Source organism: Pleurodeles waltl, chromosome 7, assembly GCF_031143425.1.
Source record: "Pleurodeles waltl isolate 20211129_DDA chromosome 7, aPleWal1.hap1.20221129, whole genome shotgun sequence".
Lineage (NCBI taxonomy): Eukaryota > Metazoa > Chordata > Amphibia > Caudata > Salamandridae > Pleurodeles > Pleurodeles waltl.
In genome coordinates, this window is record NC_090446.1 from 285,828,287 (window position 1) to 285,854,652 (window position 26,366).

General features: G+C 45.5%; 1 long non-coding RNA gene across 1 annotated transcript in view; it reads right to left on the minus strand.

Moving 5' to 3' along the window:
- The window catches only part of LOC138247245 (uncharacterized), a 108,466-nt gene that overhangs the window by 18,377 nt on the left and 63,723 nt on the right, over positions 1 to 26,366 (minus strand). Inside the window, exon 2 of the long non-coding RNA XR_011194385.1 lies at positions 325 to 437. This is a non-coding gene — a long non-coding RNA (uncharacterized lncRNA). The remainder of the gene's footprint in view (positions 1 to 324; positions 438 to 26,366) is intronic.

Here is a 26,366-nt window from a genome sequence, read left to right on the forward strand (position 1 = left end):
TAGCCCACCACAGCATAGAGCATGAGGCAATGAGCCCACTTCGTCAATTGACAGTTTTACACTCTGAGTGAAGGCATTTTGGTGGAAACCAGGAGCGGATCCGGCAGAAAAATGAGTGCACTTTACTGAAAGGACTGGACTCCCTGGCTTCTTGGCCATTTCTTTCTTTCTTTCTGTTTCTTATAGTTTTGCCTTTTTTTCCACATTGCGTATTTGCAAAAAAAGAAACCCTGCATGGTTTTGACCTATTAGCTTTGCTAATGCATGTTTAAAGTTATAATGCAGACTTATGCAAGAACCCTTGGATGGACATTTGCATTTTACCTGTTCATAGTCTCAAAGTCTGGGAGATCCAGTAATGTGCCAAAAGATAACTCCATTTTCATTCAGGAAATACCCCTTCCTCTTTGAATCATTCGACATGCACACATCGTCCCCTAAAGTAAAGGAAACAAGCATTGATAAATGCATTAGGTTTCGCCTAAGTGATTAATGTTATTTTTTGTTGTTGCTGTAAAATTAGGTTGGTGAGCATTTTCAGTGCTACGAGGTCACAGCCTGTGACAAACCTGTGACAAAAAGCACGGTGAATATGTAATTAATTATTTTTAACTTATGTTATACACAGCAGAAGATAGAATGCTACAAAGTGCGTAAAACTTTTAAAAATAAAATGGTGCTTTCAAAATATAGATTTGAGTAATACCCAGAGTGTACGTAATGCATTTGTTTTTACATTGCGGTCCCCTCAACACCTCCAGGTGTAGTACGCACCATACCACTAGCGAGTGAGAAATAAGCAACTGATGAGTGCGCTGTACAACTTGACCCCGTGCTGCGAGTTATGAAAGAATCGAAAGGTCGGCTGGGTGTCATCCATGTACATACAGAAGCAAGCTCGGGCTTCATGAGGTAATTTTGTAAGAAACCGCATTTTGATATTAAATTAAAACGGGGACAGTATACCTGTCTTTCTGCACTAGAGACCTCCGGCCTCTCCTTTCTCTATATTCTGCAGCATGTACTTGCCACTAGCAGCCCTAAAGGTAACAGCATGCACCACTGACAAGTGTTCTAGGAAACATCAACAATCCAGGAAACGTTAAAAAGAACGGTTATTTACTAAAATAAACAAAACACTATAGTTTCCCATACGCTGCCAGTAAATGGATCAAACAAACGAGAGATACAGGGGCATATTTATCCTCCGTTTGCGCCGAATTTGCGTCGTTTTTTTCGACGCAAATTCGACGCAAAACTAACTCCATATTTATACTTTGGCGTTAGACGCGTCTAGCGCCAAAGTTCATGGAGTTAGCGTCATTTTTTTGCGTGAACACCTTCCTTGCGTTAATGATATGCAAGGTAGGCGTTCCCGTCTAAAAAAATGACTCCGACGCATATGCGTCGTATTTATACTCCCGGGCAAAAATGACGCCCGGGAGTGGGCGGGTAAAAAAAAAACGCATTTGCGCCTCTTTTTAACGCCTGGGTCAGGGCAGGCGTTAAGGGACCTGTGGGCTCAGAATGAGCTCAGAGGTGCCCTCCCCTGCCCCCAGGGGCACCCCCTGCCACCCTTGCCCACCCCAGGAGGACACCCAAGGATGGAGGGACCCACCCCAGGGACATTAAGGTAAGTTCAGGTAAGTATTTTTATTTTTTTTTTTTTTGTGGCATAGGGGGGCCTGATTTGTGCCCCCCTACATGCCACTATGCCCAATGACCATGCCCAGGGGCCATAAGTCCCCTGGGCATGGCCATTGGGCAAGGGGGCATGACTCCTGTCTTTGCTAAGACAGGAGTCATGTTAATGGCGCCTGGGCGCCCAAAAAAAATGGCGCAAATCGGGATGATGCGATTTTTTTGCTCAGCCTGACTTGCCCCATTTTTGGACGCCCAAACGCCATTTTTCCCTACGCCGGCGCTGCCTGGTGTACGTCGTTTTTTTTGGCGCACACCAGGCAGCGCCGGTCGGCTAACGCCGGCTAACGCCATTCAATAAATACGGCGCCCGCATGGTGCTTCAGAATGGCGTTAGCCGGCGCTAATTTTTTTGACGCAAAACTGCGTTAGCGCAGTTTTGCGTCAAAAAGTATAAATACGGGCCACATTTTTTAAAATGTCACGCACGGTTGATACTTACGCAAGTATTCCAAAAGTTCTCCGGTGCTTAGGCAACCTCCAAATAACAAAAGAACGACCTCTGACTATTTCACATGATTTGCCCCATCAATTACAATGAGGTCATTTTGGGAGCAGAGAGTCGGGTACGGTGACACTGCCCACAGCTGCAAAACTCGCTCTCCAAAAAGTGAGACAGGAAGGAGAGAATAGGAGACAATGAAATCCCTAAAAAGAAACGAGTGATCCCGCTGAACCATCTGTTGGCTATTTACTGATAACTTTATACCTAAGTGGTTCCTGTGTACTAGCAGGTGTCCAGCCTGCAAATAGGTTGGCTGCTGGGGCGTTCTGCTGTGTGTACCATCACCACATTGGACAATGGCCATACGTGGGGCTTTTTCAATGTATGCACCCCTAAAAATAAAGGCAATCAACACCAACAAGTGTTCTAGGGCAGTGGTTCCCAAACTTTTGAATTCTGTTGACCCACACTTTACCATTACTAGAGCCTGGTGACCCCCACTGAATCTTTATAGGACTCTCGGTACCCCCTACTGAGTCATTGCTGAAAGGTGAGGACCTAATCTGTTGATGTTATTTAGCTTTCTAAGCAGTCGTGGACCCCCTCAGGAGGCTTCGTTGACCCTCAGGGGTCCCCGGACCACAGGTTGGGAACCACTGTTCTATGCAAGATCAACAAACAACGACATGCCACAAAGCACGTTTATTTAAAAAAAAAACATTAACTTAACACTATAGTTTCCCATACGTTGCCATTAAATGGATCAAGCAACCATGTGATGATTTTTTTTAAATGTCACGCAAGGTTGATACTTACACAAGTATTTCATAAGTGCCCCGGTGTGTGGAGCAACCTCCAAATAACAAAAAAACGACCTCCGACTATTTCCTGTGATTTTCCCCCATTCAATTACAATGAGGTTGTTTTGGGAACCAGAGTCGTCTACGGTGATGCTGCCCAGGGCAGCAGAACTCGCTCTCCAAAAAGGGAAGCACGAAGGAGAGAACAAGAAACAAGAAACTCTCGAAAAAGAAACAAGTGACCCCGCTGTACCATCTGTCAGCTATTTATTGCTAAGTTTATGGCCAAGTGGTTCCTGTGCACAGAGCAGGTGCCCAGCCTGCACGTAGGTTGGCTGCTGCCACACTCTTCTGTGTGTAGCATCACGACAATGAACAATGGGCGCACGTGGGGCTTTTTTTTTTTTAATATATTCATGCCTGAAAACTGAATTTGATATGACACATTATAACCTATGAAAATGTTAATCAATACAGTTAAAACTGTCATGAAAGTCATTTCTGCAGTCAATACTCTTATAGCTGCAAACAATGTCCACATCACCGGGGCTTAATTTGCATAGCACTTAAATGTTGGGCTCTGTGCCTCACTGCACTCTGCTTCAAACACTGTACGTGAACACATTTCCTCCTTAAAAGTTGTAAACAAAAGGAGGGAAAATTATAGGGATAGGCGCTAACAGAATATCAACAAAACATTTCTTTAACAATAGATAGTAGATACAGTGCTCCCGAATGGAGGTTCCTCCCATTACCTCCAGTGTTTCTCCAATAGGAAAAAACAAACTGATTCAAAAGGCCAGGGCACTCGTATGAAATAAGATAAGAGTCTGTGCAGTTAGGTTCTTGGTCTTCGGAGAATCAATATATAATCCAAACAGAGTTAAAGTTCAGTGTCTTTATTCTTGTGCGAGGTTTTCATACATGTTCATCACATCAGAAAGATTCCATATGTGGTCATCCTAACAACATCCAACAGCCAACACGTGTTTCGTCTCCGAGAAATTAATCTCATTGACTTCCTCAGGGCAAAGTATAAGTAAGGTGTTAACATGAATAATCAAATATAATGGATGTTACTATCCCATACAGTTCTTCTCACACATTGCCCACAAACCTCCCATCATGGCCCAGAAATACATACACACACCATTCTCACATGCTGGCCTGTCCCCCCTGTCTCTTCCATCCACGACACTCCAAACAATCATGTGCCATCCACCATGCACACAGTTGACTTACCTGTTTGTCTGGAGGACCGTACAGTTGCGTGTACTGGGGGAGGACCCCATCCACCAGTTTTTCCAACTCCCCAGTGGGGAAGGCAGGGGCCCTTTCCCCAGACACTGTAGCCATTGTCGCTTCCAGACACAGGTCACAGCAGCACTTGCAGTGTAGGTCCTCTCCTGTTGAAGGTCAGGTATCAAGTGGGGGAACTGATAGAAAAAGGCGGTCATGTCCACAGCGGTGCGTACCGTCACCGCCGGCGTACATCGTCATTGGCTCCTGGAACCCAAAGGGCCCAATGATAACCAATGCTGAATTGCGCTGCGGTCTTCGACCGCCTACCACGACAGTGCACAACGTCAGTGCAGTTACCTCATTTCCCCTTGTCCCACCTTACAGGTCAGGCAGCCGCCATTTCAGGGGGCCACATGGCAGGCTAAATAACTGTGTCACACCTATTTAGGCCATGAATACGGACAGACAAAGGCACATAGAGAAAGTTTAACATTTGTGCTAAACAGCCTTGTGAAACCTATGTGGTATATGACCCTCTGCTCACCCGTCTCCTCCATAGGGTACGTCCGCTGGGGCAGGTGATGAGGTGGCGGCATCCTCCAGTGTACAGACCCCTGATGTACCTGTCGACAATGTAAGACAGACACATCACTATCACCCACAGTCTTGATCGTGACACAATCCAGGAACTGTGTTCCCAATTGGAGCCAGACCTGATGTCAGCTATCCGCCATCCCACAGGAATCCCCCCTCTAGTGCAGGTCCTGTCAGTGCTCCATTTCCTGGCCAGTGGTTCCTTTCAAACAACAGTGGCCATGGCATCAGGGATGTCACAGCCAATGTTCTCTAACGTGTTGTCCAGAGTGTTATCTGCCCTGCTGAAACACATGCGCAGCTACATCATGTTCCCTCAGGTGGAGGATTTGCCCACAGTGAAAGGTGACTTCTATGCCCTAGGACATATCCCCAACATTATTGGTGCCATTGATGGTACACATGTGCCATATGTCCCCTCCCCCCCGCAGGAATGAACAGGTGTACAGAAACTGCAAAAGCTACCATTCTATGAATGTGCAGATGGTGTGTTTGGCAGACCAGTACATCTCTCATATGAATGCCAAGTATCCTGGCTCTGTGCATGATGCTTACATTTTGAGGAATAGCAGCCTCCCTTATGTGATGTGGCAACTCCAGAGGCACCGTGTGAGGCTAATAGGTGAGCCCAAGGTTCCAACACAGTTGACATAGGTGTCTGGGTATGGGAGAGTCCCTAAGGGTTGGAGGATGTCTAATGGTTGTCCCTCGATATTTGCAGGTGACTCTGGTTACCCCAACCTGTCTTGGCTACTGACCCCAGTGCGGAATCCCAGGACAAGGGCCGAGGCAAATGGGCAGACTAGGAGGATAATAGAGCGCACCTTCGGCCTCCTGAAGGCCAGATTCCATTGCCTCCATCTGACAGGTGGCTCCCTATACTACTCACCGAAGAAGGTGTGCCAGATCATCATGGCGTGCTGCATGTTGCACAACCTGGCTTTGCGACGCTAGGTGCCTTTTCTGCAGGAGAATGGGCCTTTATGCTGGTCTTGTGACAGCTGTGGAGCCTGTGGACAGTGAAGAAGAGGAGGCAGAAGGAGAAGATATAGACAACCGAAACAACATCATCATGGAATACCTCCAGTGAGACACAGGTAAGAGGATGGCACTCCTTCTCACATCTCATACTACTGTAGGACATAGCATTACTCTGCCTTTTTACCTCTGTGTATGGACCCTGACATGCCACTTTGCATTTCCATTTCACAGACCTGGGTTCCGCTTTGTGCCCTCTGGTATGTTTACTGCTGCCCTACAACTGTGTAACATTGGTATGTGAACATTGACATTGCTATATTTCTGAGAGGTTGCAAATACGCATTTGTGAAAGTTCAGAGTGACTCCAGATTGATTTGTGATTCAAGGGTGTTTATTTCTGTGCTCATAAGTGGAGGGGGCTGTGCAAGGGGCTGGGGTGATGGTGGAGGAATGTCCATGGTAGAGTTCAGTCTCTTGGTCTCATAGGTGCATTGTCCAAGGGGCATAGGAAGTGGAGTGATGGCAGCTCAAAGTTGTCAGGGTGACAAAGTGGGACAAAAGGGTGACAATCAGGAGAGTCTTATTTCCTGTTGGGGGTCTTGGCAATGGTCTGTCTTGTTCCTGGATTTCAGGACCCTTTTGCGGGGTGGTTGGCATGTTGGTCCTCTTGCGGGGCCTCCTGTCGACTAGCGCCAGCAGAGGTGGAGGGCTGTTCATCATTCAGGCTAGTGTCAGGGGCCCGTTTGTGTGCCACTGTGTCCCTCATGGTGTTGGCCAGGTCTGCCAATACCCCTGCAATGGGACCAGGGTGGTGTTGATGGACTTCAAGTCCTCCCTGATCCCCAGGTAGTGTTCCTCCTGCAGCCGCTGGGTCTCCTGAAACTTGGCCAGTACTGTGCCCATGGTCTCTTGGGAATGATGGTATGCTCCCATGATGTTGGAGAGTGCCTCGTGGGGAGTGGGTTCCCTGGGCCTGTCCTCCCCCTGTCTCACAGCAGTCTTCCCAGCTTCCCTGTTATTCTGTGCCTCTGTCCCCTGAACCGTGTCCCCACTGCCACTGACCCCAGGTCCCTGATTGTATTGGGTTGGTGGGTTTGCCTGGGGTCCCTGTAGTGGTGGACACACTGCTGAGTGACGTGTCCTGGGGACAGAGGGATGGGCCCTCTGGGTGGGTGCTGTGGTGGTGTCTCCTGAGGGGGAGGCTCTGTGGTGGTTTGTGACAGTGGCAGGGGAACCGACTGTCCAGAGGTCAGTGATGGGCCGGGCTGGTCATCAAGATCCAGGCGTGCAGAGCTGCTGTCGTCACTGTGGCCTCTTCTGGGGGAAGGGACTGGATATGTCTGGCACCTTCTGTTCGGTGACGTTGGCTATGGGTCCTGTTGGGGTGCAAATGCATAGTTATTGTATCTGTGTGTGCTATCTTGTGCATTGGGTGAGTTACCTTCCACTCCTGTGCTTGCATAATTGTGTTTGCCATTGTGTGAATAGTGTTTTGGAGTCTGTGTGGGTATCTGTAGTGGACATGCTTTGGTGATGGGTGTCCATGCTTTGGTGTTGCATGCAGGGCTTGGTATTAGGATGGCTGGGTTGTGATAGTGAGGCATATGTGAGGTGTTGGAGTGATGGGGGTGAGGGTAAGGGTGGGGGTATGTGATGGCATGCAGGTATGGGGGTATAAAGTAGTAAAGATTTGACTTACCAAAGTCCAGTCCTCCTGCTACTCCTGCGAGGCCCTCAGGATGCAGTATTGCCAAGACTTGCTCCTCCCATGTTGTTAGTTATGGGGGAGGAGGTGGGGGTTCACCGCCAGTCTTCTGTACAGCAATCTGGTGTCTGGATACCACGGAACGCACCTTCCCCCGTAGGTCGTTCCACATCTTCTTTATGTCATCCCATGTTCTGGGGTGCTGTCCCACTGTGTTGACCCTGTCGACAGTTCTCCGCCATAGCTCCATCTTTCTTGCAATGGGGGTGTGCTGCACCTGTGACCCGAATAGCTGTGGCTCTACCTGGATGATTTCCTCCACCATGACCCTGCGCTCCTCCTCTGAAAACCTGGGGTGTCTTTGAGGTGCCATGATGTGTGTGGGTGATGTGTGAGGTGATGTTTGTTGTGCTGTGTGAAATGTTGTGTTGGGGTGTGTTGTTTGAAGTGCGTGGATGTTGTATGAGTGATTGTGTGTTGTGCTTGTGGATGCTGGTGTAGTGTTTGCTATTCTCTCTCTCTGCTTCTTCTCAAAAATGTTGTTGTAAGGGTTTGTGGGTAATGTGTGTGTGTGTGTTTTATAGTGTTGTGGGTGTGTGGGTGTGGTATGTGTATGTGTGTCAGGTGTGTGTATTTCGATTTGTCCAATGTGGTTGTGTTTTGTAAATGTGTGTGTATTTTGAGCGTGGAGGTGTGTACCGCCGTTGAATTACCGCAGTTGAATGAGCACGGCGTTGATTCGTGTGTCATGATAGTGTGGGCGTATTCTTGTTGGCATGACGGTGTGGGTATTCCTATCGCCAGTTTATCACTGACCTTTGGGTGTCTGTATTGTGGCGGATTACAGGATGTGGGTCGTAATACCTGTAGCGGATTTCCGTCACGGTATGTTGGAGGCCTTCAGCACGGCGGTAAGAGGAATTTACCGCCAGGGTTGCAATGAGGGCCTTAATCCAGCTTCCTATTCTGTACAAGAAACTTGACCCAGAGATGCCCAGTGTTATTATCAAGGCACATAGGCCCTCATTCTGACCCTGGCGGTTTGAAACCGCCAGGGCAGAGGGCAGCGGAAGCACCGCCAACAGGCTGGCGGTGCTTCCTGGGCAATTCTGACGCCGCGGTCAGAAAAGGGGAACCGGCGATTTCCCGCCGGTTTTCCCCTGCCCCAGGAATCCTCCATGGCGGCGCTGCATGCAGCGCCGCCATGGGGATTCCGACCCCCTTCCCGCCAGCCTGTTCCTGGCGGTTTACACCGCCAGGAAGAGGCTGGCGGGAACGGGTGTCATGAGGCCCCTGGGGGCCCCTGCACTGCCCATGCCACTGGCATGGGCAGTGTAGGGGCCCCCTAACAGGGCCCCATAATGATTTTCAGTGTCTGCTTTGCAGACACTGAAAATCGCGACGGGTGCCACTGCACCCGTCGCACCGCAGCAAATCCGCCGGGTCCATTCGGAGCCGGCTTCATCTTTGCTGGGGCTTTCCCGCTGGGCCGGCGGGCGATCTTTTGCAGATCGCCCGCCGGCCCAGCGGGAAAGTCGTAATGTCCCCCGCGGTCATCTGACCGCGGGGCGGTGTTTGGGCGGTCCGCCGGGGTCGGAATGACCCCCATAATCTTATGGGTGATGACACTATGAGCAACATTGGAACAGAGCTTGGAGCTTTAACTGTTGAACCTGTGAAGTTTCCAAAACGATGTGCCAGAGACGGAAAAAGAATGTGGCTATAAAGATGTGGAAAAATACCTCTGCATGTGTGGAAAATGAGTTCTGAGTGTCACACATTTGATCTTTAATATACTGAATTCAAGAGATCAGTCCCACTAAGTGACCTGCCACCAATGTCATGTGTGTGGACACATTAAAAGAGTGTTCTACTTGATCAGAAGATGTGTAAACATTTTGGATCATACATATGAAGAGAAAGATCCAGGAGAATATAGTAGGGAAGATATTGATGGGGTGCCTATGAAATTTCTAAAGCCTCTACCCACAAAACGTACACCTACATGTGTTGTGTAGCCATTTTAGTTATAGCTCCAAATACCTTATTTTAGCAAACTACGCCTGCCACTGTGCACTTTAACCTAGTTATATTTTATTCAGCTTTGTTTATTATTTAAATAGCCACATTTGCTGTCTTGTTTTATTTCTCTCTGTCAAGTTCTTCTTTGCCTAGGTCAGCACTGCGTTCTTAAACAAGACATTTCTTTCACTCTGTGCTTTAATCAAGGCTGCAGTAAGATAGGTTGCCGGTAAAAGTGGTAACGCTTTGTCTCTGTTATTCATAGAAACATACACATCCTTACGTAGGGACATTTTCTCAGAACATCAGCAGTTTTATTATAAAAACACTTCTCTGTTCCATACATGTTAGAGGGAGATTCCAGCCAGATGACCATGACTGTATGCCAATTGCTGAATGGTTTGCTACAGCTGCTTCTGTAGGCTACAGGCCCCTTGCTCAGGTATGAGGGATGATGTCTTCCCAGGGGAACCTGAAGGGCAGAACTAGAGCTTAACATGCTGTGCTATTACATAGCCTAGGTAGGAATTATTTTAATGACTCTAGTGACAACATGGTAGCGTTATTTTTATGCTTTACTCTCCTCGTCACAATACTAATCCTGTCATGCTTCATGTTCCTGGTTATTGCAGTACATGCTTTGTTATCAAAGATGCAGTGGCTTCATTAAAATCTTATTGAAACATAGGATGCATCTGATTGGCCTTGTATATGTGAGACTAATGTAACTGAGAGAAATCGATAAGATCTGAGTGACCACGATTAATCTGAGTCAATTGTGTCATGCGCTCGGCTGCCCAATCGTCCCCGCTCTTGGGTGGAGACAAGGCACTGCTTGCTAACCGGAGCAAAACCCGGATTAGGCCGACAGGTGTGACCTGTAGTGGGTTAGACTCAGTCCTCCACACCGCGGGCGATTCTGCCGCTCAAATCCAATAGACTCATTAGAATAATGAGAGCCTACACGACCCATGAACTTGCAAAACCTGTGCTACAAAAAGATGTCCCTGTTGATATGTTCTTCTAAATTGTTCAATATTCTGCAAATGTACCACGAGCGATTGCTGACGCAATACGTGAACTAGGAAAATGTGTCTGAACATGAGTGCAAAACATATTTTTTTTTTATATTCAGATAATAAAAGTTGTTTAGTGTATACATAAAAGGATTAAAAAAACATTATTATTTGTTTTATTTCTGTTGGAAAGTGACTCACCACGGCGGGTTGGTCCCTTTATGGAGCTTTTTTCTAAAAGTTCTTCAAACTTCTCCAAACTTCTGGATCTTCTTCCACAAGGTCTTAGAAGGTCCTTGAGGAGTCCACAACTAACCCCAAGGTTCCAGAAGCTCTGAGTTGCTCCTTGCGGGTTAGGACTCCAAATCCCAGAATGCACCTAGTTCAAATCCAAAAATGACCATTAGCCAGCTGGTCAGTTACTTCAGGGTTTTGATGCAGGTGACTCTGGGTAGCTATTCTTCACATGTAGCAAGCAGGGAGTTCCTACTTGAACCAGTTGAAAACAGGCAAAGTTCTTTCAGTGGTGAAGCCCAAGTGTGCATCTGGTGCAGTCCTTCAGAGTGCAGTGTCCAGGTGCAGGTCAGGGGTCCAGCAGTGCAGTCCTTCTTCTTCTTGTTTTGAACCTGGTAAGGATCTGAGGTGTGGGTGCAGCTCTGTCATATTAATTCTTGATCCTGGGGTGGAAAGCAGGGGGGGCAACTCTCCAATCATAGGCAGGCCACTACTCTCTTGAATTACCACTTCCTGGGAAGTGTGGAAAAGAAAAATTCAGTCCCATGGAGCAACATTCTTTAAAAATCCAAAATGGCAGAAACTGAATTTTGGAGGTTTGGTCTGGCTGAGCCCACCCACTGGTGTGGCTAAAATTCCTTAATACACCCCTCTCCTGCCCTCTCCTAATCTATTCAAGAGGGCACATGGTTGGCTGGGTTTGCAAGAAATGGGCGAGGTCCTGAGCTGCTCCAAATGTCCTTCCCTCCTTTGAACACCAGTTTGGCTGCTCTCCCCCATCCTGCTTCACCGTCTGTTGAGGTAGATCTCCTCCCCCAGGCACTTCCTTTGTGTTCAGCCCAGGCCACTTCACACCTCATCAAGTCAGCGTGGCCAGGCTACCAGAGGCTGGCCAATCAGAGAAGGGCACTACAGAGCAGAAACTGGTAACTTTTAGGAAGAGTTCTAAAACTCTTTCCTTGAACTAGATATATTAAATCCAACAGTGGCAAGCTGTTGCATTTATTATGACAACCAGTTTGACATTAAACTTGCCATATCAAGCTCCTTTGGAGACTTTATTAATTAAATTAAAGTCTTCCAATTTTAGCCTATGGAGCTGATTCACTACAATGAGGGAAAAATGAACTTGTCTATTTTTCATCACCAGGGCTTAGAAAACATATTTTATAAGGTCCCTGCGTAAAGTTACCCTGCACCTAACCGTGGGGGCACCTTGGGCACACATTAGGGTGACTTATGTGTAAAAATAAGGTAGTGTAAGACTTTAGAAGAACTTTGAATTCCAAAGTCGAAATTGTATGCAACTTTAATTTAAAAGTAGCCAGCAAGGCAGGCCTGCTTTCAAAATGACGCTTTGCACTTCAGTAGTGCACCTATGGAGACACTACCTATGCTGGGGCCCCTAAACCTACATGCCCTACCATATACTAGGGACTTATTGGTAGGTTTATAATGCCAATTATAATTAGCCTAATATGCATACTCATTTTAATCAGAGCACAGGCCCTGGAACTGGTTAGCAGTACCCAGGGCACCATCGGAGTCATGAAAACACCAGCAAAAAGTGAAAATTTGGGGCAAAAAGTTACGGGGCTTCTGCAATCAGCCCAGTTTTCTCACAATTTCTATATATTTATTCTTGCTCTATTATAGCTCCCATTTTGGAAAATTGCAGAAAGGTTGCTGGAGGAGTTATATTCTGCCTCTATAAGACTACTTGACCCCCAAAAACGTATGTTTTGACACCAAAATGAAGTATATAGGTCTCATGGTTCCTGAAATATTACATCATCACTGCAACACATCCGCCATTTTTAAAAATGTCGTCCAGAAAAATTTGTCCCGGATCAGCAATGTCTTCCAAAGCTAAATGACTTCTCTAATGATCCAAAAACACAAAATGAAAACTGAAAATCTCTGGACAACAATTGTTTTACTGTGGTATATCAGAGGGCCAGGATTAATTTGAATAACCATGAAATACATTATAACATATTGTTCTATTTCTATATTAGAACAAAGACAGCACGTTTTACTTGTCCCGTTCACTAAACGAGGGCAGAATCTTGCAGTAATGGCCTCTTCCCTAAAACTCTGAAAAGTGTGATATAGCAATATTTAATAAGCTAGTCAGAATGGTAGGCCTGATTACAAAATTTGAGTTGCTGTTTTTGCACAGTAACTGCTTAGTGACCCAGTACAGTTTTCTGCTGCAACTGATACACAAATCAGTGGGGTACTAAACAATCATTTGCAAGGTTCCCTGACTTATTAAAATTCATGAGGCTTGGTTATTTCTACGAATGCAGAAATGAAAACCTTTAACAAATAGCAAGGCTCCTTCCCAGCATTCAGACTCCCAGAGTACATGCTTGTTTTTGTTTCAGCCCCTGTTGCCTAAACGGCGTAGTTACTCCGATCCATTCCTTGCCCTCTCTTTCAAGTTACTTTAGGGTGAAACTAAACATATGCAAATCTGTCTTGGTCCACTATGAAAGTATGCCCTTAACTGTTAGGCCACGTCCCTCTGAATATGAACACAAACAATCCCTTTTCATCCCTGTTGGGCTTCATCAGTGCGGTGCAGCTTGAATCTCTATGGCGCGGCAAGCAAAAAACTCATGTCTAGGCATTCCTTGTCACCTAGGATGACTCGCTCAGGTGGCAAACAAGCACTGAGTTTAAATCCTTGGGTGAAGCTGAACCATTAATATTAACTCTGAGCACAATCAATGCCACTGGGTTTTACCTCATCTACAGCCTTGTAGAAAGGGATTACCGATATGCAAATCAGTTTTAGAGACACCAAGGAGCACCTAACACATTGAAGCTTACATTTGAACCAAGACAAAACATGCGGAGAGAACTCTACCATAAGAAGTGATTAGTCTAGATAAATGTTCTCATAAGCTTTTCATAATGATAAAACAGTGAGTGGTCCTTCCAATTTCTGCCTGCGCTCATGTCATATCTGAATCCAAATCCCAATACTACATCATTCAAGAGTAGATTTTGACTGTTCATCATCATAATACCTTGAAAATTGGAGGCAATGTAAGAGGCTCTTTACATCCACTGAGTTTTGCAGTAGTATACGAACCCTATGGGAGCCTGACATATTAGGTAGTAAGTGTTACATGAAGTGACAAGTACCTTTGAAACCCTCTAAGATTTAGAAAACTGGCCTGACAATTTCGATCCCATCAACAGCAGAAGAACATAAGTCATAACACTTGCTAAATTTTCTTGATGCAAGGCTTTATGGAATGTCCATACACTCTAATTACATATTTTGCACATCTTCTAAAACTCATCCCATGTAAGGATGACTGTTTCTTCTTCACTATAGATGAGGGTATATTTTGCATCACACTTTTTTCTACCAGCGACTCACACTTGACTGGTTCTTCTCACAGGGCTCGAGATATGAATTTGCTTGAGCAGACACAATTATCATATTAAGGATGATGAAAGCAGGAGCAGAGGAGCCATCGGTTACTTGGGCCAGGGACTTCCAACTTCACTGGTGTTGACGCAAATATGCTAATTAGAAATTATTAATAAATGCCTATATGCCATGGTTTATAAAAGTTCATAGAGAAATTAATCGTAGAGAACAATGTATGTGCACGTTTGAAAATGTACCCACGGGGAATGGCAGATACTTATACAAACTTGTACTAAAAGGACTAAAAATGTGTGAAATAATGAAAATGTATAATAATAATGTAGTAGTATGTCATATTAAGATGTATAACCTGTGTTTTACATTATATTGTAGAGTTAATGATCAATTGATGACCTGAGGACGAAGACTGACATTGTTGCTGATCTATCTTGTGCTCAAAATGGAAGAAATGTTTGGTAAAAAAATGTTTATTTTCTGAAACTGATATGCTGAAGAAAAGAAAATAGTTGCATATGCAAAACATATTTTAAGGTTGGAGTTGAAGGGTAATTCATGTTGAATTGGGGAGACTTGTTACTGTGGTTTTGTCTTTTGTTCCAGAGGGTGTGTGCTACTTTTTCTGTTATTTCATTAGCCGTTTGGAGGCAATTCATACTGATAATGCTTTTCCAGATGTTTTGTTGGAAACCCCACCTGAAATGTTTGGAAGTGTCTTGTGTAATGTTGAAAGATATAGGGCCAGATCTACAAACTTTTTTCTTGTTGCAAACGGCTCCATTCGCATAATCGGACCGTTTCCCAATGGACAAACCCAATTTTACGATTCAGTAATCTATTAAGGAAGGGACAATTCAAGGACGTCCCTTCCTAATTGCGAGTTGCAGTGGTATGTATGTTTGTTTTGTGACTGTGAATGCGGTCACAAAACGATCACAGTTAACACCTGTTTCAAACTGGTGCCAACACATTCACCAACGGGTAATCTATTAAGGGAGGGATGTTCCAAGAGAGTCCCTTCCTACATGTGAGTTGCAGTGGTATGTATGTTTGTTTTGTTTCTGTGAATGAGGTCACAAAATAATCACAGTTAACACAAATTTCAGATTGGCGTTAAACCATTCGCCACCCCTTGGTGAAAGGAAGCAAAACTATTTATTCAGAGCAGGTAGTGGTCCCATTGATCATTGCCTCCTCTGAAAAAATGAAAAGAAAACTTTTAATTTTTCTGTTTGAAATGCATCCAATTTTCCTTTACGGAAAACAAGCTTAATTTAAAATAAAACTGCTTTATTTAAAAAGCGTTCACCTACATGGTGGTCTGCTGTCCGATCAAAGGCATATTACTGGGGAGGATTCCCAGCCTCTTGTTAAATTTAAACAACTTGTGATTTAAATATGGATTGCATGAAGTTGTGTGATCTGTTTACAGAAGTAAACAGAGGCAGAGACAAGGGTCAGTAAGCGGATTTGATATGCTATATATGACCTCTTAAAAATATTGTAACTTTTTTTACCTACTTTGATGAAACGTTTGAAACATACTGATTACATCTGAGGACACCCACCTGCATCAGACCAAGGACCTCCTTACCTTCAGGAGACTACTCAAGACCTGGCTGTTCGAGCAGTAGCAGCACCCCTCCCCCCCCCCCAAGTCCTTGAGACCCTCACGGACTAGTAGTTCGATTTACAAATTCTTTGATTGATCGATTGATTGAAAAACCACACTGCGTGGGGTTCACATCATCTTCAGCAGCCCCAAGCGGGTGTTGTATTGTTTCTCCAGCTGCAATGCAGGTGATGCATCGATTTCAGCTGCGAGGTGGGTGGGGCATCATTTTTAAAGCTGCGTTGCTGGTGGTGCATCCAAATTTTCCCCTCATGGCTTCCTGTGCAGGAATTTCAGTCCTTGATCTACCAGCTTCACCTTTCAAGGGCCTAGGGATTGGATATTGCACCACTTGGCAGGGCAGGAGTCTCAGCAGAGAGTCCAAGTGCTGGCTAGGGAAGTCTTTGATGGCCTGAGACTTCAGAACAGGAGTCCAGTCTTTGGCTACTTTCAGGCAGAAGCAGCAACCCAGCAAAGCACAGCGATAGGTAAAGGGTCAGTACTCCTCCTCCACCTCTTCAGCTCTTCTCCTTGGCAGATCCTCCTCTTGATTCCAGAAGTAATCTAAAAATCTGGGGTGTTGGGTCCACTACTTATACTCCTTTCTGCCTTTGAACTAGGCAAACTTCAAAGAAAAGTATCTGTTGTTCATAAGATCCTGCCTTGCCCAGGCCTGGCCCCAGATACACACCATGGGGTTGGAGATTGCATTGTGTGAGAGCAGGCACAGCCTTTTCAGTTGTAAGTGACCACGCCTCCCTCCACTGTAGGCCAGATAGCCCATCAGGATATACAGGCTATACCCCAGCTCCCCTTGTGTCACTATCTAGTGGAGATTCACAAACAGCCCATTTGTCAGTCTGACCCACACAGGAAATACACAAGCAGGCAGAGTCACAGCATGCTTTAGGTAAGAAAATGGCCACTTTCTAAAAATAACATTTTCAAACTGGCAATCTAAAAAACAACTTTACCAAAAGATGTATTTTTAAATTGTGAGTCCAGAGATCCCAAACTCCTTCTCCCAATCTGCTCCCAAAAGAGAAACTGCACTTTAAAGATATTTAAAGGTAGCCCCCCATGTTAGGCTAAGGGAGAGATAGGCCTTGAAACAGTGAAAAACAAATTTGGCAGTATTTCACTGTTAGGACATGTAAAACACAGTGGTATATGTCCCACCTCTAACATACAATTCAGTCTGCCCACAGGGCTACCTAAGGCCTACCTTAGGGGTGCCTTCCATGTATAAAAAGGGATGGTTTGTGCCTGGCAAGTGGGTACACTTACTAGGTCGATTTGGCAGCTTAAAACTGCACACAATGACACTGCAGTGGCAAGCCTGAGTCATGTTTACAAGACTACTCATGTGGGTTGCACAATCAGTGCTGCTGGCCCACTAGTAGCATTTGATTTACAAGCCCTGGTAATCTCTAATGCACTTTACTAGGGACTTACTAGTAAATCAAATGTGCCAATCATGGAAAAGCCAATTACATATCCATTTTATACAGACAGCATTTGCACTTTAGCATTGGTCAGGAGTGGTAAAAAGCCCTGAGTAACAAAACCTGCAAAAACAGAGCCCAGCACAAAGTCAAAACATGGGAAGTGGAGGCAAATATGATAGGGGAGACCACACCAAGGATGCCAGGTCTAACAGTTCCCTGGCCATGAGGGCACTCAGCTCTGCAAGACGTAGGGCCAAAGGCACAGCCACCACAAAACAACCTTCAAAGTGACACATTTTATATCAGCCCCCTCCAGAGACTCAAAAGGAGCCAAAACCAAAGCCCTCAACACAAAAGGCAAATCCCAAAAGGGAAAATAAGGTTTCCTCACAGGATGCTCCAGTGAAAAACTTCTGTGCAAGTGAACCACCAAATCCTCTACATCCTGCAGATTTTTCGAAGGAGACCTGAAAGTCTTGATCGCAGCCCACTGAGCAGGCAAAGTGGATACAGCCAACCTCTTCTCAAAACTATCCCACAAAAATGGAAAGACCACTGGTAGAGAACAATCCAAGGGAAAGACCCCCACTGGCTCACACCACTTCTGAAATTTTCCCTAGTGATGATTGAAGAGTAGCATGTTTTCTGGAGCACTGGACAGCCACAGCTAGATGCTGGGGCAAGCCCCTGTTCTGGAGACCCTACCTCTCAACTTCCACACTGATAGCTGCAGCCTCCTGAGGTCCAGAGAGGGAGGCGGCCGGACAGGGAAATGGAGAAGATGGAATCAACCATGGCCCCTCGACTACCAATCGCTTGAGAGTGGGAAACCATGATCTCCTAGGCCAAAAACGAACCACCAAAATCACCACCCAATCCTCCCTCCTTAATTGAGTCAGAAACTGTGCAATCAGTGCCCCGGGTGGAAAAGCATTCAACAAATGATTCATGCAGGGGATTGATAGTCATCCACCACACCATGATCCCTCCTGTGGAAACCGGGCACAAAAATGAGGAACCTGTGCATTTAGCTGGGAAGCAAATAGATCCAGGAAGGGAACACCAAACCTCCTGCACACCTCCTGAAACACAGCCACTGAGAGAGAGAGCTCCAGGGTAGAAGGAAAAATCCAGCTGATGGCATCCACCACCCCATTGTCCCTTTCCGAATATACACTGCTCTTAGAGAAAGGAGATGCAACTCCCCCCAGTGAAACAAATATAGCACCACAATATTGATAGACCTGGAATGAATACTCCCTTGATTGTTAAGATATGCCACTGTCACCTGGTTGTCGGACCGCATAACCAGATGGCGAGCCTTGAGAGTGTGATCAAACTGCATGACCGCCCTCACCATCGCCATCAATTCCCCTCAATTTGAGGACTGCGGCCCTCTTGAAAAGACTATCGGGCCTGAATGGACTTATTCCCTCAGGTGGCCCCCCACCCAAGGGAACTGGCATCAGAAACAAGGTTGCACCCGACTGTAAAGGAACCTCCTGCAACAGATTGGCTTGGCTGGACCACCACATCAAGACACTGGAACTTGTAACTCAAAACCCTCTGATCAAGGGTCCCAGAGAGACATCAGATGAACCCATCAAGGGTGAAGATGAAACCGTGCCCACGGCACCATAAATAGTGCAACTGCCATGCAGCCTAAGAGACGAAGCCATGTCCAAACTGAGGCCGCAGGACTGACCATCAGAGGCTCAGCCAGGAATCCTAGAGCCAGAGCCTGGGGTGGAGGTAATAACACTCTGTTGATATCTGTGCAAAACTGGGCCCCTATAAAACACAGATACTGAGATGGTACCAACTGGCACTTGGCCCAAATGATCAGAAAACCATGATCCTGTAGAACAGAACACACAGTCTGAGGATCCCGTAGAAGGTCCATCGGTGATGAGGCATGCAGGAGCTAATCCTCCAGCTAGGGATACAGGAGACACCCTTGGAGATGAAGGAAGGCCACTAGAGGTGCCAACACCTTAGTGAACACACATGGCGCAGAGCAGAGACTGAAGGTCAGTACTTGAAATTGATAATGCATCCCCTTGATACAAAATCACAGAAACTGTTGAGATGATGTTGGACTGGCACAAGATAGTATGCACCCTGCAGACCCAGAGTGCACATGTAATTGCCTTGCATCACCAGAGGAATTATTTCCTTCAAAGTCTCCATCTTGAAAGGCACATTAGAGAAGAATTTGTTCAGAGCCTTCAAATCCAGCACCAGGCAAAAAAAAAACAACCCTGTTGCATTCGCCACCAGGAAACAAAATCGAGTAGAACCCCAAAACCCTGTTCCAGAGAGGGCACCACACGGACAGCCTGCTTCTGTACCAGGGAAAGAAGTCCTTCCTGAAGGGACACCTGTCTTTCCTGCCAGAAAGGGCCATGGAGTGGAATGCACCACTGAAAAAGGAAAAGGTTTCCCAAACTCTGTCCTGTAAAAGTGTTGAATCCCATCCAACACTCAAGCCAGGGAAAACAGCAGAAGACAGCCCACTACCACCTGATCATGGTCTATCATATAGTCAGGAACTCTGCTTCGTATGGACACATTTGGGCTTATGCTCCCTACCTCTATGGGCAGGAAACCGACCATGAGCTCTCACAAACTGTCTCCTCGGGGGCCGACGTGGGGAAGACTTGCACCTGAAGAAGGGTCTGTCACCCCCATAGGATTTAAGGGATGAAGAATGTTTCTTCTCTTTGAAGAGTTTGTGAAGCCTGGACTCCAGCTCAGTACAAAATAAAACAGAACCCAGAAAAGGCAAATGTAATGCAAAATACATCTGGGCCGCATCTGTTCTCCAATCCTTCAGCACCAAATTGCGACGGGCTGCCACAAATGCACTGTTGGCCAAAGCAAAAGCGTCTATCACATCAAATACCCGAAAGAAACTCCAACTGATGTTCAATCATGTCCAGAACCGGGCCTAGAGCAATCAAAAGACTCATCCAAAGCCCTATCCAGAGTCTTGAGGACTGAGACAAGAAAATGAGCCACAAATGTTCCGTATGTTCCAGCCCGAAGGGCCAGATGAGCACTAGAGTACATTTTTTTCAAGGAACCATCCACCTTCCTGTCAACAGGATCCTTTAGAACTGCCTCCTTTGGTAAAGAAGTATGTACAACCAGACTGGCCAGCAAAGAATCCACCAAGATGAAATCAAGAACGTCTAACTACATATTATGCAAGGGATACAGTTTAGACATAAAACGAGGCATCAAAATCTAAGCGGAGTTGCGCCATTCCCTATGGAGCACATCACGAATGCAGGAATGGACCAGTACATCAACAGGGGTCGTAATCTGAAGTTGGTTTAAAATGGCTGCTGAAGATGACTCAGGAGCATCCTCCTCCTGAAAGCCCATATTACACTTAATGTGGCACACCAGTGCAGGCAACGGGTCCTTAAAGATGCACTTCCCTGTAAGATCCACAGGGCCCACGGCCTCCAGGCTTTCTGGCTCCTCTCCATGTCTCCCAGCTGCCCATACAGTCGGGAGACGTGCTCCTGTGCAGAAAAGCCCCTCACCATCATGGAATCACCAAAAAAAGGCCCGACCAGAGGCCTCGACTGGGCATATAACTGCACCTTCCCAACAAGCCCGGCAGGCTGGGGGAAGGACAAAGAATCACCAGATCAGCCGCTCAAGCGCTACAGGGACGATTCCCTCAAGGCCTCAGTTCCCATTCGTCGGAAGACAGAAAAAAAGAACAGGTAGAGTGCTGGGTAAGTACGGGTGATGTACTACGGGTGGAGGAGGTTGGAGGACCCAGCATTCCTCGTGGTCTTTTTTCTGTCGTGGAGATAGTTATCTCCGTACAGTGATGAAAAGGACAAGGACTTGACTGACCAGGGGGTAAGATAGTTTCCCTGGTAAGTGAAGGGTAGACTGATTCTCCATGCTGCCAGTACTAAAGGTAGATTGGAATCATTTGAACCGTGTACTAATTGCTAAAGAACGTAGGATTTTGCTATATGCCAGGGCTCTTTAAAACTAGATATTACAGAAAGAGACCATAAAATAAAATCATCCTATATTTCTAGGAGCCCCTCTTATAGTCTCAGGTCAATTAGAGGTTTGTTCCGGTTTTCTTCTGCAAACGTGTCAAAAGTTTTCTTCAGAGTTTCACAATCTGTGCACAGGTTTACTGTTATCTTTTCCGATGTGTTCTTCAAAGGGCAAACTCCTAATTGGTTTTAAATGACTTTTTTGTGTCTGCCCATGTTTGATCGATTGTGTACTTTATGGTAAAGAGTACAGGAAAAGGCCCATTTAACATTTTCCTGAAATGTAGTAAATTTACACTTTGCTTCTAGTTTCTCTTTTTTTTAATTTTGGAAGCCAGATGGGTCTATTTGCAGATAGGTCATATGATGGGCGCAATATTTCTGGCAGAATTACTTTTGCCGGGGAACAACCGGTATTTGCGCACTAGTACACCCATATGTAAAAAAATAATGAAATATGTGCGCTATCAGTAATTGTGACCATTTTGACCGCCGTTTTACATTTGTACACTGTTTGCTCTGGACGTTATCACAAGGTCCTAGACGCTTGCACCTAGCCTCCATGAATGAAAAGGATAGCCTATGTGCGCTCATTTCTAGAAGTAAGGCCCATATTTATATTTGTTTGTGACGCATTTGCGTTATTTTTTGATGCAAAAGTGGCGCAAACTTACAAATTACAATTATGGCCCATATTTATACTTTTTTAGCACTGCATTTGCATCATTTTTGACAGAAAAGAGGCGCAAACTTACAAAATACAGGGGCAATTTTATGGAAAGTGGCTCTGACAATTTTCCTGTGCCCTTTAGCACCCCCCTACCGCCACCATGTGTGCACCGTATTTAAAATACAACGCACCATAGCGCAAGGTAGGGGGCAATAGCATCATTTCACATGATGCTATTGATGTTCTTTACAGAAGTAGCGCCAAAATATTGGCGCTACTCCTGCAGAGTACATGGGGCTCCATTCTAAACGACGGAAGCCCCCTTTTAAAGCCTGCTCCTGAGCAGGCGTTAAAAGTGCCGTAAAAAATGGCGCAACGATACTCATAGATTTCCTTACGCCATTTTTCTGGCTCCCCTAACTAAGGGAATGCCCCTTTTGCATACATTATGCCTGACTCAGGCATAATGTAGCGCAAAGGGTTACAGGGTGGAGTAATGCATGCATTGTACCACCCTGTAAATACGGCGCAAAGATTTCGGCCTCGTTTGGCCACATTAACCTCATAAATAATGACGTTAATGTGGCGCCAGTTGGCGCTAGGGAACTATAAATATCCCCCACAATATTTTGTAAGTTTGCCCGCTTTTGCATCAAAAAATGACGCAAATGCAGAGCTTAAAAACAAATAGGCCCACATTTTGTAAGTTTGCGTCGCTTGTGCGTCGAAAAATTATGCAAATGCGGCACAAAAAAAGTATAAATATGGGCCTAGGGGTCTTAAATGGGGAATGTTGGTCCTTTCTTTTGGTGAGCAGTAAGTTAGAATGCTGACATAATTATTAGGCGGTATGTCTTAATTGAAATGTTCTTTGCTTTCTCATTTTATCTTATTAGATTATTGAATCAGTGGGCAACTGTCAATGGGTGATGACTCTGACATACTGAATACTTTCTGTCCCCACGCTATGTGCTTTGGAAATTTCAATTCGCAATAATTAGTACGGGTTTATGGTCACCGTTAAATATTGTTTATTTCGATCAGGAAGCTCAGAAACCCACAAAGGTGGTTTGGTAGTTGCCTTCAAGCACGAAATCAAAATGTTGATTTTCAGCTATTTAAAGTACATATATGCGCGGATGGAATAATTTAGGGCGCCGAACCCTTGGAACTATTTTGAAACAGTGGAACCGTGATTACTTCTTCCGTTAAGTTGACTTATTGCTCGCCTTCAATGACTGAAATTTTACTACATAGATGTAATTGATCTTGGCTTGTGTCTTCCAACCACATAAAATGAGTCTGCTGGCACTTGGTCAAGTAGAGCACAAAGTTGTTTCGCTTGACTAAGCGTGTCTAAAGTGTCACACATTATATTTTATTTACTCATTATTATACATAGCTGATTTTTTTTCAAAATGTTATATTTAGGGCGATTATTTATTGCACGTGGGGCTTCAAACTAGTGTGTTCCAGCCAGATATCTCCCATGAACTGTGATTCGATGGGTTCTGAAGCCAAAATGAGAAGGCTGCTTTTTGCAGCCTGAACAAAGCCTGTTTATTACTTAGGCTTGCCACAAGCTTCCTTAAATTGCTAGCAGCTATGTACCCCGTGAATGGAAACTAGTAATTTGAAAGTGGTGGGTGTGAAAGCTGGGGAAGATTTTTAAGTAGCGAGCACTGCATTTTTTTTTACTTTCACCTTGTCATTATTTTGCAAAAAGTGTACCCCATCACACCCATTTGCACAGAATCACAATTAGAAATGGAGTACATGATCACTGACTTGTGCATTCAGCAGAAAGGCCAAGCATTGGATGGCCATGATGATTTCGGAACACCGTTTTCACTCACTAACAGCCACCGTGAGAAACTCACAGTGCCTTCGGCCTCAGCTCCAGACTTATAAATCGCTGCCCTATAAACACGTGGAGAAACTCATTTCAAAGTAAGCTGTACAAGAGTAATGTGCTACATGAAAAAATCCAGAAACATCCTCAAAATACTTAACACTTTTAGGGAATTAAACTCTGTAAGATTAACATGTGTACAATAAACAGGAAGTGAATTGATGACCTTATAGATTTCAACTTATAATTAAATGTTAACATGTTTTACATTTACCTCAATGTGGCTGCATGCAGTGCAACCTCGGTTTGCCAGCTCTTCCTGTACAGCCCTCAGTTCTGTACTAACTACACTCAGATGTTGCTGAATACAATTAATAGCTGAACTGCTCAGTTGGATGCAAGGACAAGATTGGGTGGGTTCAAAGGGATTTATGCACCAGGTTTCTGTTATTCTTGCCCTTTTACTGAACCCAAACTGAGCCAAGAGCCAGAATATAGAAAGTGTCACAGAGGCTGGCATCCACATCCAGGACCATGGGAGAAACTAGCAGTTAAGTACTTATTTGAACATCAGACCGTGGCTCCGAGTGTGGGTCGCAGAGCAGAGTCCTAGCAACCTAATCAATCAAGGAGCTGCCCTTATGCTGTTTATAATAGTAACCAGAATGAAAGAAGCGCTAGGATTGGTGGGAGCAGGCTAACCCAGTGCTCTTTTGAGAATGGGGCCTGCTTCTGCAGTTCAACAGGCTGCCTAAAACAACTTGGGTTGTAGAGATCTAAAGCACGCATGCTGGACTTGCCGTCACAAGACAGCCACACAATCTGGCATGTACACTTTAAACTTTAGGCAGAGTCGCTCCTGATACCAATCAGAAGGAAAGGCCACACCCTCATACTCTTAATAATACAATGGTAATGAATCTATTTTCTTACCATTTTGTTTGTGGAGATACTTCTCTATTCTAAAGAAGGAGCGACAATATGGTTTCACACTTCTTGTTAGTACAGACAGTTAAAGGGAAATTTGTAATTTGTAAATTTCACATACTCTCCTCAGCTTTTCTCCTTTTTAGGCCTAGGTTCGCGAAAGACATCTTGGGGAGTTTCAGAAAGTTGACCTGGAAATGCACTCAGCCAAATCATTTGCTTTTTAGTTTCAAACTCATATTTTCTGGGTTTCTATTTGTTGGCTGATTGGCTTAAGTCTCTCCAGCTTGAATTCATACCTACCCTGTGTTGGACTTTTGGCCTTACGCAGGGTCATCCCCAGTCTTTTAGCCTCCTTCCTCCTGGTTTTTCTGACCTCTCGCTGTTGGCTCTAGGACTCTGAGCACTTTATCACTGCTGACCAGTGCTAAAGTGCAGGTGGTCTCCCATCTAAAGTTGGTATGATTGGCTTATACCTAATTGGCATATTTAATTTACCTATAAGTCCCTTATACAGTGGTATCTCTATACCCAGGGCCTGTAAATTAAATACTACTAGTGGGCCTGCAGCGCTGCTTGCGTCACCCACTGAAGTAGACTTTCAAACCTGTCTCAGGCCTGCTGGCGCAGGACCTGTGTGCGCAGTTTCTGCCACAGGGACCTGGCATCTAAACTTACTTGCCAGGTCCAGAACTCCCCATTTACTACATGTAAGTCACCCCTAAGGTACGCCCTAGCTAGCCCTATGGGCAGGGTGCCATGTATGTAGAAAGGCAGGACATGTGCCATATTGCATGGCCTGTCCTAGTAGTGACAAACAGCCTAACTTGGTGTCTCACTGCTGTGAGTGATGCCTTCTCATATGATTGCATTAGAAATGCCCTGCCTTAAGTGTAAGGGGTATTGTCTGATTTATGAGGGGTAGCGTAGGCGTCTTTGGTATGGTTGTGATGGTGATAATAAATGCTGCTTACTGGTGTGGTGTATTTTTTATTACTATCACAGAAATGCCACTTCTAGAAAGTGCGCATTTATCTGTGCTTATGACTCTGGTGTTTTGCAGCTTGACTCCAATCCACGTCTGGGGAGAGTGACAGTTGGGGCTTTGTGCATACTTTTCAGACAGCCTGTACACAGGGAGGGTGGAGGTGTCACAGAGGTGCATCTGCATACTGAATAGTCTTCCTGGGCTGAGAGAAGGGAGAGGCAGGGCACACCTGCATTTGTAAAGACTGTGCCCTGGCCTCACACAATAGGGTCGTTAACCCCCCACTGATGTTTGGAGCCTGTGCTGAAAGGAGAGAGGGGGCATTCCCAGAACCAGTTGTAACTGGCTGGAACCTCCTCTCCCAACCATTGTAAAACACTGTAAGAACTGACTATAAGTACAGGGGAATTTTCCCCACAATTTGGAGACTCTTGGAATCATCTTGGAACTGGACACCAAAGGCTGAAAGGACTCACCAGGAACCGCCATGGACTGCTGAAGCTGTGCTGACCTGTGACCTGCCTGGTCACTGTGCAGGACTTACCACTTGCTGCCTTTCCCTTGTGCTGGCCTGTAGCTGGGCCCTCCATCTGAGGACCTTGTCTTAAGATTCTGCTCCCCAGGGGCAGGGTGCTGTGGCCCCTGACCCCTGCATCCATTTCATCACGAGGGGTGCTTCTCCGTGG